Source organism: Enhydra lutris, unplaced genomic scaffold (assembly GCF_002288905.1).
Source record: "Enhydra lutris kenyoni isolate GAN:26980312 unplaced genomic scaffold, ASM228890v2 scaffoldscaffold32, whole genome shotgun sequence".
NCBI classification, from domain to species: Eukaryota; Metazoa; Chordata; class Mammalia; order Carnivora; family Mustelidae; genus Enhydra; species Enhydra lutris.
Genome location: NW_019154116.1, coordinates 21,445,214 through 21,454,975, shown reverse-complemented (window position 1 = coordinate 21,454,975; position 9,762 = coordinate 21,445,214).

The window sequence follows — 9,762 nt, the reverse complement described above, 5'->3', positions numbered from 1 at the left end:
ACCACCAACAGCTACCAGACCAATGTGACTGATCAATAACTATGTGGGAGAAATAAAAATCAAAGAACTACAGAGCTGTTAATTGCTACCAACAAGAAAAGATGGTGGGCCCATTGGAGGTGAGATTAAACCATAAGGAGTTTTACAAGTACTAAGATGAGTATAAGGGGAGTGTGGGAAAGTTACAAAGGAATCAGGTTGTCTGAAGCAACAGGTTGTTGAATTTGTAAATTAACGAAATCCATTTCTCTTCCTGAACAAAGACTTCTGTAGTGAAAAGAAACTGCTGAAAACAGAATCCACATTATGCACGAAGGAAACAAGTGGGAAACTAGAGAAATGAAGCAAAATGGGTGAGATGTGAAGTAAATGTGTGAGAGGAAGCAGAGGCAGCTGATCTAAGAGCACAGAGTGTCATATTTATAGTAACTTCAGAGGAATAACAGAAGAGGGAGCTCTGGGATCATGAAACTGGAAAATTTATTCTAATCTGCTCCTCCTACAAGAAAATCATGTGATATAAACTTGAGAAACAGAAAGTATTACGAAATTAGTGAAAATCAGAACTCAAAAAATTAAATTAAAAAGCCAAATCAATGCCTAAAAATAACAAAGAATTAATAGAAAGACATACGGACAGCAAGACCTGAAAACTATGACCGATATTTTAAAAACTAAAAAGAAATTAAGGAAAACAAGGAATCTATGAAAACACAGCAGTGATCAGTATGAGAAGATTGAATAGGAAGAAGTAGAAGCAGAGGTGACAGAATTCTAAAAATAATTAAATTACATTAATGAAATCCTTTTGGATATAAAGATTAAATTAAATGGGACAGGGGCACCTGGGTGGCTCAGGTTAAGCATCTCCCTATGACTCAGGTCATGATCTCAGCATCCTGGGATGGAGCCCCACATCAGGCTCCCTGCTCAGTGGGAAGTGTGCTTCTCCCTCTCCCACTCCCCCTGGTTGTGTTCCCTCTCTCATTGTCTCTCTCTGTCAACTAAATAAATAAAATCTTTAAATGAATAAATTAATTGAATGGCACAAAAATTAAATAGAATTAATTATAACAGAAAAATAGATGAAAGGAAAAATGTAAAAAGTAACAATAAAAAGGGTCATAGATAAAGTGATAGAACAAAACAAATATTAAGTTGTAATTTAATAAAATATTTCTGAACTTAAAAAAATTGTCAGTCTTAAGAAACACAAAGAGAGGTGCAGAACTGTTTTAGAATAAAGAGAAACAGAGTAAGGACAGTTAAATTTAATGTATGATCCTGGATTGTACCCTGGAGCAAATAACCAACTTCCTGCTACTTACCAAAAAAACCCCAAAAAACAAAGAAAATCTAAAGGAGGGGAAGGGAGAGGGAGAAGGGGAAAGGAGGGAGAGGGGGTGGGAAGAAGGAAGAAAGAGAGGGGGAAGGAAAAGAGAGGCTCCAGGAGAGGTAGAGTTGAATCTGTAAATTCAAAGAATACATACTCACTGGGTAAATCAACCAAGAATGGCCAATAAAATGATACATATCGCAAACAAACTATGCAGCAAAACTGGGGCATAATGATGACTTCTTCCTAAAATTCAGGAGGATTTTCTATTAACAACAGGATTTATGGAACTGAAAGTTGAAAATAATTGGTTGGTGTTATTCCATAGATACCTGGCAAAGAAGAAATGTACTTTTGGAAAAAAAAAAAAAATCTAAAACTGTGATCATCTCTGTTCCACTGCTTCAACTTCAAGGTTCAAGATTTGTCCCCCCAACTATACCCTCAACCAAAAATAAACAAACAAAAACAAAACCTTAGTCATAGTCTTTCATCTGGGATCCTTGTTTTATTTTCTTTTTCCAATAAATATATATCTTTCAAAAACAAATAAGAATAAACAAGCCTTGGAGGCTCTACATTTTATGGTTTTGCTGGAGTTGAGGTCATCAACAGTAAAGACTGTGTATTAAGACAAAATAATTAGGAATGTGGAATTCCGTGTACTGCTTTGGTTCAATGACTGGAAAGGATACAGAAATTTAATCTAAAATAAAATTACAGGGGCACCTGAGTCGCTGTCAGTTAAGTAGCTGACTCTTGATTTCAGCTCAGGTTATGATCTTGGGGTTCTGGGATCAAGCCCTGTGTGGGCTCCATGCTCAGTGGGGAGTCTGCTTAAGGATTTTCTCTCCTTCTCCCACTGCCTCATCCCTCTCCCTCTCTTAAATAAATCTTTAAAAATTAAGTAATTTATTAATTACATTTAATTACAAAATTGAAAGCTGAGCAGATATCAGTATTTTTGTTCCTCAACTCACCTTTTTGCTACAAATTTGAGAAAGGCTCCCACCATGAGATAAGATAACCAAGTTTCTGTTTTTTGTTTATTTGTTTTATTTTGATTTATTTTTATGGTAATTGTTACTTTTTCCACTCTAATATGAAATGCTATTATGTAGTTATCAAGAACTCATCTAAGTTCCTTTAACACTAACTTTTTTTTTACTGATATTTAGAGAATGTTACCCAGTTCATATCTGGTTTTGTCTAAAACACTCATTGGATTATAACATAAAAGTAAACACTGGTCCTATGATTATTTATATAAGCAATATTTTTTGTGAGTAGCACATTTTATATGTGCCACTGCAGCCCCTGGCACCTGTCAATTCAGCACATGTTATAAAGAAAAAAAAAAATAATGCCTGATACTTGAGAGGTTCATTAAATATGTCAGAGACATGTGAGGATAGACTTTTCACAATATTGAAAAATATTATATGAATGCCAGATTTTCACACATCTGACACATATCCATGAAGTTTCATCACACAAGCCACGTTTGGCTGACAGCCTGCTCTGAAAAGAATTGGTAGAGAAGCAGCAATAATGGGAATTCAAGACAACTGTCGCCTGAGACACCGTGTTTAGACTGTGACCTTTCAATTGTTAAGATGATTACCCTACATCTACAGTAGCATAAGTCTGAGAGGGCAACATATAGGGAAGTAGATATGAAAAGAGGGGCTCAGGGTATGAATTTAGATATCACATGAATCAAGAAGTAAGCTTACCAAAAAAATCAATCAAGAAACAGAGTAATACTGACAAGACGTCTATGACACACAAAGGAAACAGCAAGCCACTTACGGTAACCTTACTGAGAGGCATTGCACATAGATACACACAACTAAATACCCAACTGTATGCTAAAAATTAAAAAAAAAATGGAATTTTGCAGTATTATATAGTGCAAATTTAATACATAAATATATTTATATGATGGAGAATTACAGCACGTATATACCAACAAAGTGCCATGAGATTACTGATTTCCCTCATATATTTAGAATTTATGAGTAGACATATGCAAGTCTCACCCAGCATGAGCGAAACATTACCACAGAATTGAAGATGAAAATTAACCAGAATGCAAGAGGAGAATGAACAAAGATTTGGGAAAATTTATTTCTCAATATTTGAAAGAAACCTTCCCAGTAACTGCTTTTCTTCGCAAGGGAGAATGTAGGTAAAACAAACTTTCAAGGTCACTATTCTCTAAAAATAATATATTAATTAAAATCTGAGCATTTCTGTCAAAGCATCTTAAAACTGAGGATGTCTTTTCAATGCTGAAGCTACAGAGCCTGTTCATTTTTTTAAATAACTGAATCACTTCTAAAAAACCTGGCTAAGAAAGTATTAATATATGTTTAACTCTTATATAAGTGAATGCCTACATAAAAAATATGCAAATAACTTTTCTTTACAGCTTTGATTGCCAGATTTTATTGTGTATCATAATCACCCAGAATTCTTATTTAAAATGCAGGTAATTGGTCCTCATCTCCAACATTTTGTAGATGTTCCCATCTACAACTATAATGCATAATTTTGCATTTCAGATGAGCATCCCAAAGAATCCCATGAAAGCATTGACAAGCCACAATTTCTGTGTACAACTGGTACACAGAATTGATACAAAGAACCAATTGAGAATTCTACTTTAATATAAAGAAATACACAGATTCAAAGTAAATAGATGATTAAAAAATATACATATCATGCTAACACTAATTTTAAAAAAGTAGATACATTAATTTCATAAAGGGTGGACTTCAAAGCACAGAGAGTTATCAGGAATAAAGAAGGACATTAAATAATGATAAAGGGCCAACTCTCCAAGAGAACATCAATCTTTGATGTGTATGCACCTAGCAACAGAGATTCAAAACATGCAAGGTAAAAACAAATGATGCAGAGAAATAGTTGAATCCACTTTCATAACTGAAGATTTCAGCATTCCTCCGGCAGAAATGGACAAGGTAGCAAAATCAGTAAGGACCTCCTTGAACTCAACCACACCATCAATCAAACAGATTTAATTGACATCTACAAAGATCACTTTACATAACAACAGCAGAATACATACATTTAAAGAGCTCACACAGAACATTCACCAAGATAGACCACATTCTGGGTCATAAAACACATCTTAACACCTTATTTATTTATTTATTTATTTATTATTTTTGTTGGAATAGTTAAGAAAAGTATTTTCTTCTCTGCATTTTGCTACTGTTTTAGATGTTTTATTATTTATTATTTATTTTATTTTAATTCCAGCATCATTAATATAGAGTATTATATTATTTTCAGGCATACAATATACTGATTCAACAATTCCAAACATCACCCAGTGCTCATCACAAGTACTCACAAGCTCATCACCTATTTCTCCCATTCCCCCACCTTCTTCTCTCTGCTAACCAACAGTTTGTTGTCTATACCTATGTCTGTTTCTTGATTTCTCTCTTTCTCTTTTCTTTTTCCTTTGCTTATTTGTTTTGTTTATTAAATTCCACATATGAATGAAATCATATGGTATTTGTCCTACTCTGACTGACTTATTTCTCTTCGCATTATACTCTATAGCTCTATCCATGTCTTTGGAAATAGCAATATTTCATTTTTTATGGCTGAATAATATTTCACTGTATATATATGCACCACATCTTCTTTATCCAATCATCAATCAATGAACACTTGGACTGTTTCTATACTTTGACTATTGTAAATAATGTTGCTATCAACAACATAAGTGTATATGAATCCTTTTGCATTCATGTGCTTGCTTTTTTGTGTGTAAATACCTAGTAGTGCAATTACTGAATTTTTTTTTTAACTTTTTGAGGAATCTTCATACTGTTTTCCACAGTGGCCACACCAGTTTGCATTCCCATCACTGACTGATGAAAGAAATTGATGACAACACAAATAAATAGAAAGACATTCTATGCTCATGGATTGAAAGAACATTAACACCTTTAAAATAATAAAATTATACAACGTTTGCTCAGTTAACAATAAAATTAACTCAGACTTCAATAACAGAAAGATAACTAGAAAATCCCCAAAATACATAGAAACTAAGACATACATTTCTAAATAACATATGGGTCAAAAAGAAATCTCAAGAGAAAGTTAAAAAAATATTTTGAACTAAATAAAAATGAAAACACAACTTAATTTTGGGGGTAATTCAGCAAAAGCAGTGTTTAGAAACACATTTATAGCATTGAATGCATATATCGGAAAGTAAAAAAAAATTTAAAATTAATCATCAAAGTTTTTGCCTTAGCAATCTGGAAAAATATCAAATTAAGTCCAAAGCAAGCACAAGATAAAGACATATTAAGAATTAGAGCAGAAATTAATGAAATTGAAGGCAGAAAATTGGTAGACAAAATCAATAAAACCAAAAGATATTTCTCTTAAAGAATCAATAAAATCGCTAAGCCCCTATTCAGACCAGCTAAGAAAAAAAGAGCGAGGCTAAAATTATTAATAACAGAAATGAAAGGTGGAACATAACGACAGATCTTATGGACATTAAAATGATATTAAAGGTATAATGTGACCAACTCTACGCTCACAAATTTGATAATCTAAATGAAATGGGCCAATACATCAAAAAACTCAATCTAGAAAAATACACACAAAAACAGGCAATCTGAATAGACCTGCATCTATAAAAGAAATTGAATCAATAACAACATTTCAAAACAGAAAGCATCAGGCCTAAATGAGTTCACTGGTGAATTCTACCAACCATTTAAGGAAGAAATTATATCAATCTTCTACAATTTCTTTTAGAGGTTACTAGTGGAGGTGATACTTTGTAACCAATTCTTTGAGTCCACCAATATCCAAGTACCCAAACCAGACAGACATTAAAAGAAAACTATAGATCAGTACCCTTCACAATACAGATGTAAAATTCTTAACAAAATATTAGCAAATCTAATCCAATAATGCATAAAAAAATTACATGTCATGACAAAAAGTAAGATTTATCCCAAATATGCCAACCTGTTATAACATATAAAAATCAATTAATATTTGGAGGTAAAAAGAAAAAAAAAAGATCATATCAATAGATAGAGAAAAGGCATTTGAGAAATCAAACATGATAAAAACATTCACCAAACTAGGAATAGAGGAAAACTTAACTCAGCTTCATAAAGACTCAAGAAATCATATAGCTAATATCATAATTAATGGTGAGAAATTCAAAGCTCTCCCACTAAGATTAGGTACAAGACAAGGATGATCTCTCCCACCACTCCTTCTCAACCTTGCACTGGAAATCCTTGCTAATGCAAAAGGAAAAGAGAAAATAAAAATTATACAAACTGGAAGGAAGGCATAAAACTGTCTTTGCTTGCAGATGACATGATTATTACAAAAGCTAGAAAAATAAACAACAACAAAAAATCTCTTTGGATGCAGTAAGTGATTATAGCAAAGTTGCAAAACACAAGGTTAATATACAAAAGTCAGTAATTTTCCTATCCAGCAGCAAAGAACACTAGAATTTAAAATTGCAAACATAATACCATTTATAATAGCACCTCCCAAAAATGAAATACTTAGGGATAAATCTAATAAAATATGTACAAGGTCTACATGAAGAAAACTATAATTCTGATGAACAAAATCAAAGAAGAATTAAATAAATGGAGAGATAGTCTATATTTTGGATAGGTAGATTCAATATTGTCAAGATGCCATTTCTTCCCAATGATTTATAGATTCAATGCAATCTCAATCAAAATTCCAGCAAGTTATTTTGTGAAAATACATAAATGTATTCTAATGTGTATAAGGAGGAGAGGCAAAACCCAGAATTGCCAAAACAATACTGAAGGAGAACAAAGTTGCAGGAAAGACACTACTGGAATTCATGACTTACTAATAATCCACAGTCAACAAGAGAGTGTGGTATTAGCAAAAGAAGAGACAAATAGATAAAGGAAAGAATAGAAAGCCCATAATTAAACCTACCTAAATATCAACTGACATTTGACAAAGGAGCAAAGACAATACAATAGAGCAAAGACAGTATCTTCAACAAATAGTGCTGGAATAAGTAGACATCAACATTCTTTTTAAAATTAAAAAAATAATAATAATTAAAAAAAACATTTAATCTAGACCCAGACCTTACATTCTTCACAAAAATTAACCTGATTTGATCATAGATCTAGACGTAGAATGCAACAGTATACAATACCTAGGAGATAACATAGGAGAAAACCTTGATGGTATTGGGTATGATGATGCTTTTCTAGATAATATCCCAAAAGCATGGCTTGTGCAAGAAGTAATACATAAGCTGAATTTCATGAACATTAAAACTTCTGCTGTACAAAAGGTAGTATCAAGAGAAAGAGAAGACACTCTGCACCAGTTTCCAGTTCCATCAGCAAAGCAAGAGTACATTTCTGTACAACCTCACCAACACCTGTTGTTTGTGTTGTTGATTTTAGACATTCTGACAGGTGTGAGGTAGATATCTCATTCTAGCTTCAATTTGCATTTCCCTGATGATAATGATGTTGAACATCTTTTCATGTATCTGTTGGACATCTGTATGTCATCTTTGGAAAAATGTCTACTCATGTCTTCTGCCCATTTTAAATCAGATTATTTAATTTGGGGATGTTGAGATTTATAAGTTCTTTATAGATTTTGGATATTAGCCCTTTATCAGATAAGTCATTTGCAAATATCTTCTCTCATTTCAAAGGTGTCTTTTAGTTTTGTTGACTGTTTTCTTCACTGGGCAGAAGCTTTTTATCTTGATGAAGTCCCAATAGTTTATTTCTGCTTTTGTTTCCCTTGCTTCAGGGGACATATACTAGAAGGAAGTTGCTACAGCCGATTTCAAAGAGGTTACTGCCAGTGTTCTCCTCTGGGATTTTTTCCAGTCTCCCATTTAGGTTTTTTTGTTGGGGTTAATGTAGAGCATGAAATCAGCCATAATATCTGGCTTGCTAAAATGTAACACAGAGGCCGTGGGGGGCAGGGAAGGTTTCAGGAGAAGGGCTCAGGCCTTGGGAATGCCAGGCCTGTGACCGCTCTGCCCTTGGAAAGCCTCAGGGAGTTGCCTTCCCTAAAGCTTTCTCAGCCCAAACAACCAACCTGTGATCTAAGAGATGTATGCATTGTCCCTTAGGCTATGCTTAGCAGACCTGGCAGATTAGCGCAGTTTATCTTTCCTGTAAATAGATCCTCCCAGCTTCAGCAAGATCCCTTGTCACACATCACTGTGTCTGAGAAACAGTGATAAGGATTTGTGATTGTCCTGAAGGACCAATAAAAGCAGAAGCAAAGAAGAGCAAAGGGTCTTCGCCTCCAAGCCTTGATGCCTTTGCCTACTCCTCTCTTTCACAGCAAAATTTGGACTAATCTTTCATCCACTGGTAATAGGGATGGCTGGCCATTCCCGGTCATTTTTATCCATTTTGAATTTATTTTTCTGTTTGGTGTAAGAAAGTGGTCCAGTTTCATTCTTTTGCATATTGCTGTTTAGTTTTCCCAACATCATTTGTTGAGGAGACTTTTTCCAATTGGATATTCTTCACTGTTTTGTGAAAATTAGTTGGCCATATATACTTGTGAGGCCATTTCTGGGTTTTCTATTCTGTTCTATTTATATATGTCTATTTCTGTGCCAGTACCATACTGTTTTGATCACTATGGCTTTAAAATATAACTTGAAGTCTGCAATTGTGATTCTTCCAGTTTTTTGTTTGTTTGTTTGTTTTTTCCTTTTTCAAGCTTGTTCTTGTTGTTTGGGGTCTTCTGTGGTTCCATACAAGTTTTAGGATTGTTTGTTCTAACTGTGAAAAATGCTCTTGGTATTTTGATAGGGATTGCATTAAATGTGTAGATTGCTTTGCACAGTATAGACATTTTAACCATATTTGTTCTTCCAGTGAGACACCTAGGAGATAGACTTAGCATAAGTCACATCATTTTTGAAAAAACGGCCATTTCCTAACACGGCCATGTTATTGCACCCATGTTATCACAACCTTAACAGAAAAAAATGCAAAATACTCCACCCAAAAGGATTCCAGGAAATGTACCCTACCCTAGATATCTGCTTAACCCAGCTTTTTTGCTTCTGTCCTGTGCACTTGGCAGTTCTTAGAAACTGGCAACAGGATGTGGTTTATGCCTTTGTAAGCCTACCCTGAGCTCATTTGGGGCTGTGAGATTTTTTTTTTTTTTTTGAAGATTTTATTTATTTGACAGAGAGAGAGAGAGATCACAAGAAGGCATAGAGGCAGGCAGAGAGAGAGGGAGAAGCAGGCTCCTTGCCAAGCAGCGAGCCCGATGGAGGGCTCGATCCCATGACCCTGAGACCGTGACAGGAGCCGAAGGCAGAGGCTTAACCCACGGAGCCACCCAGG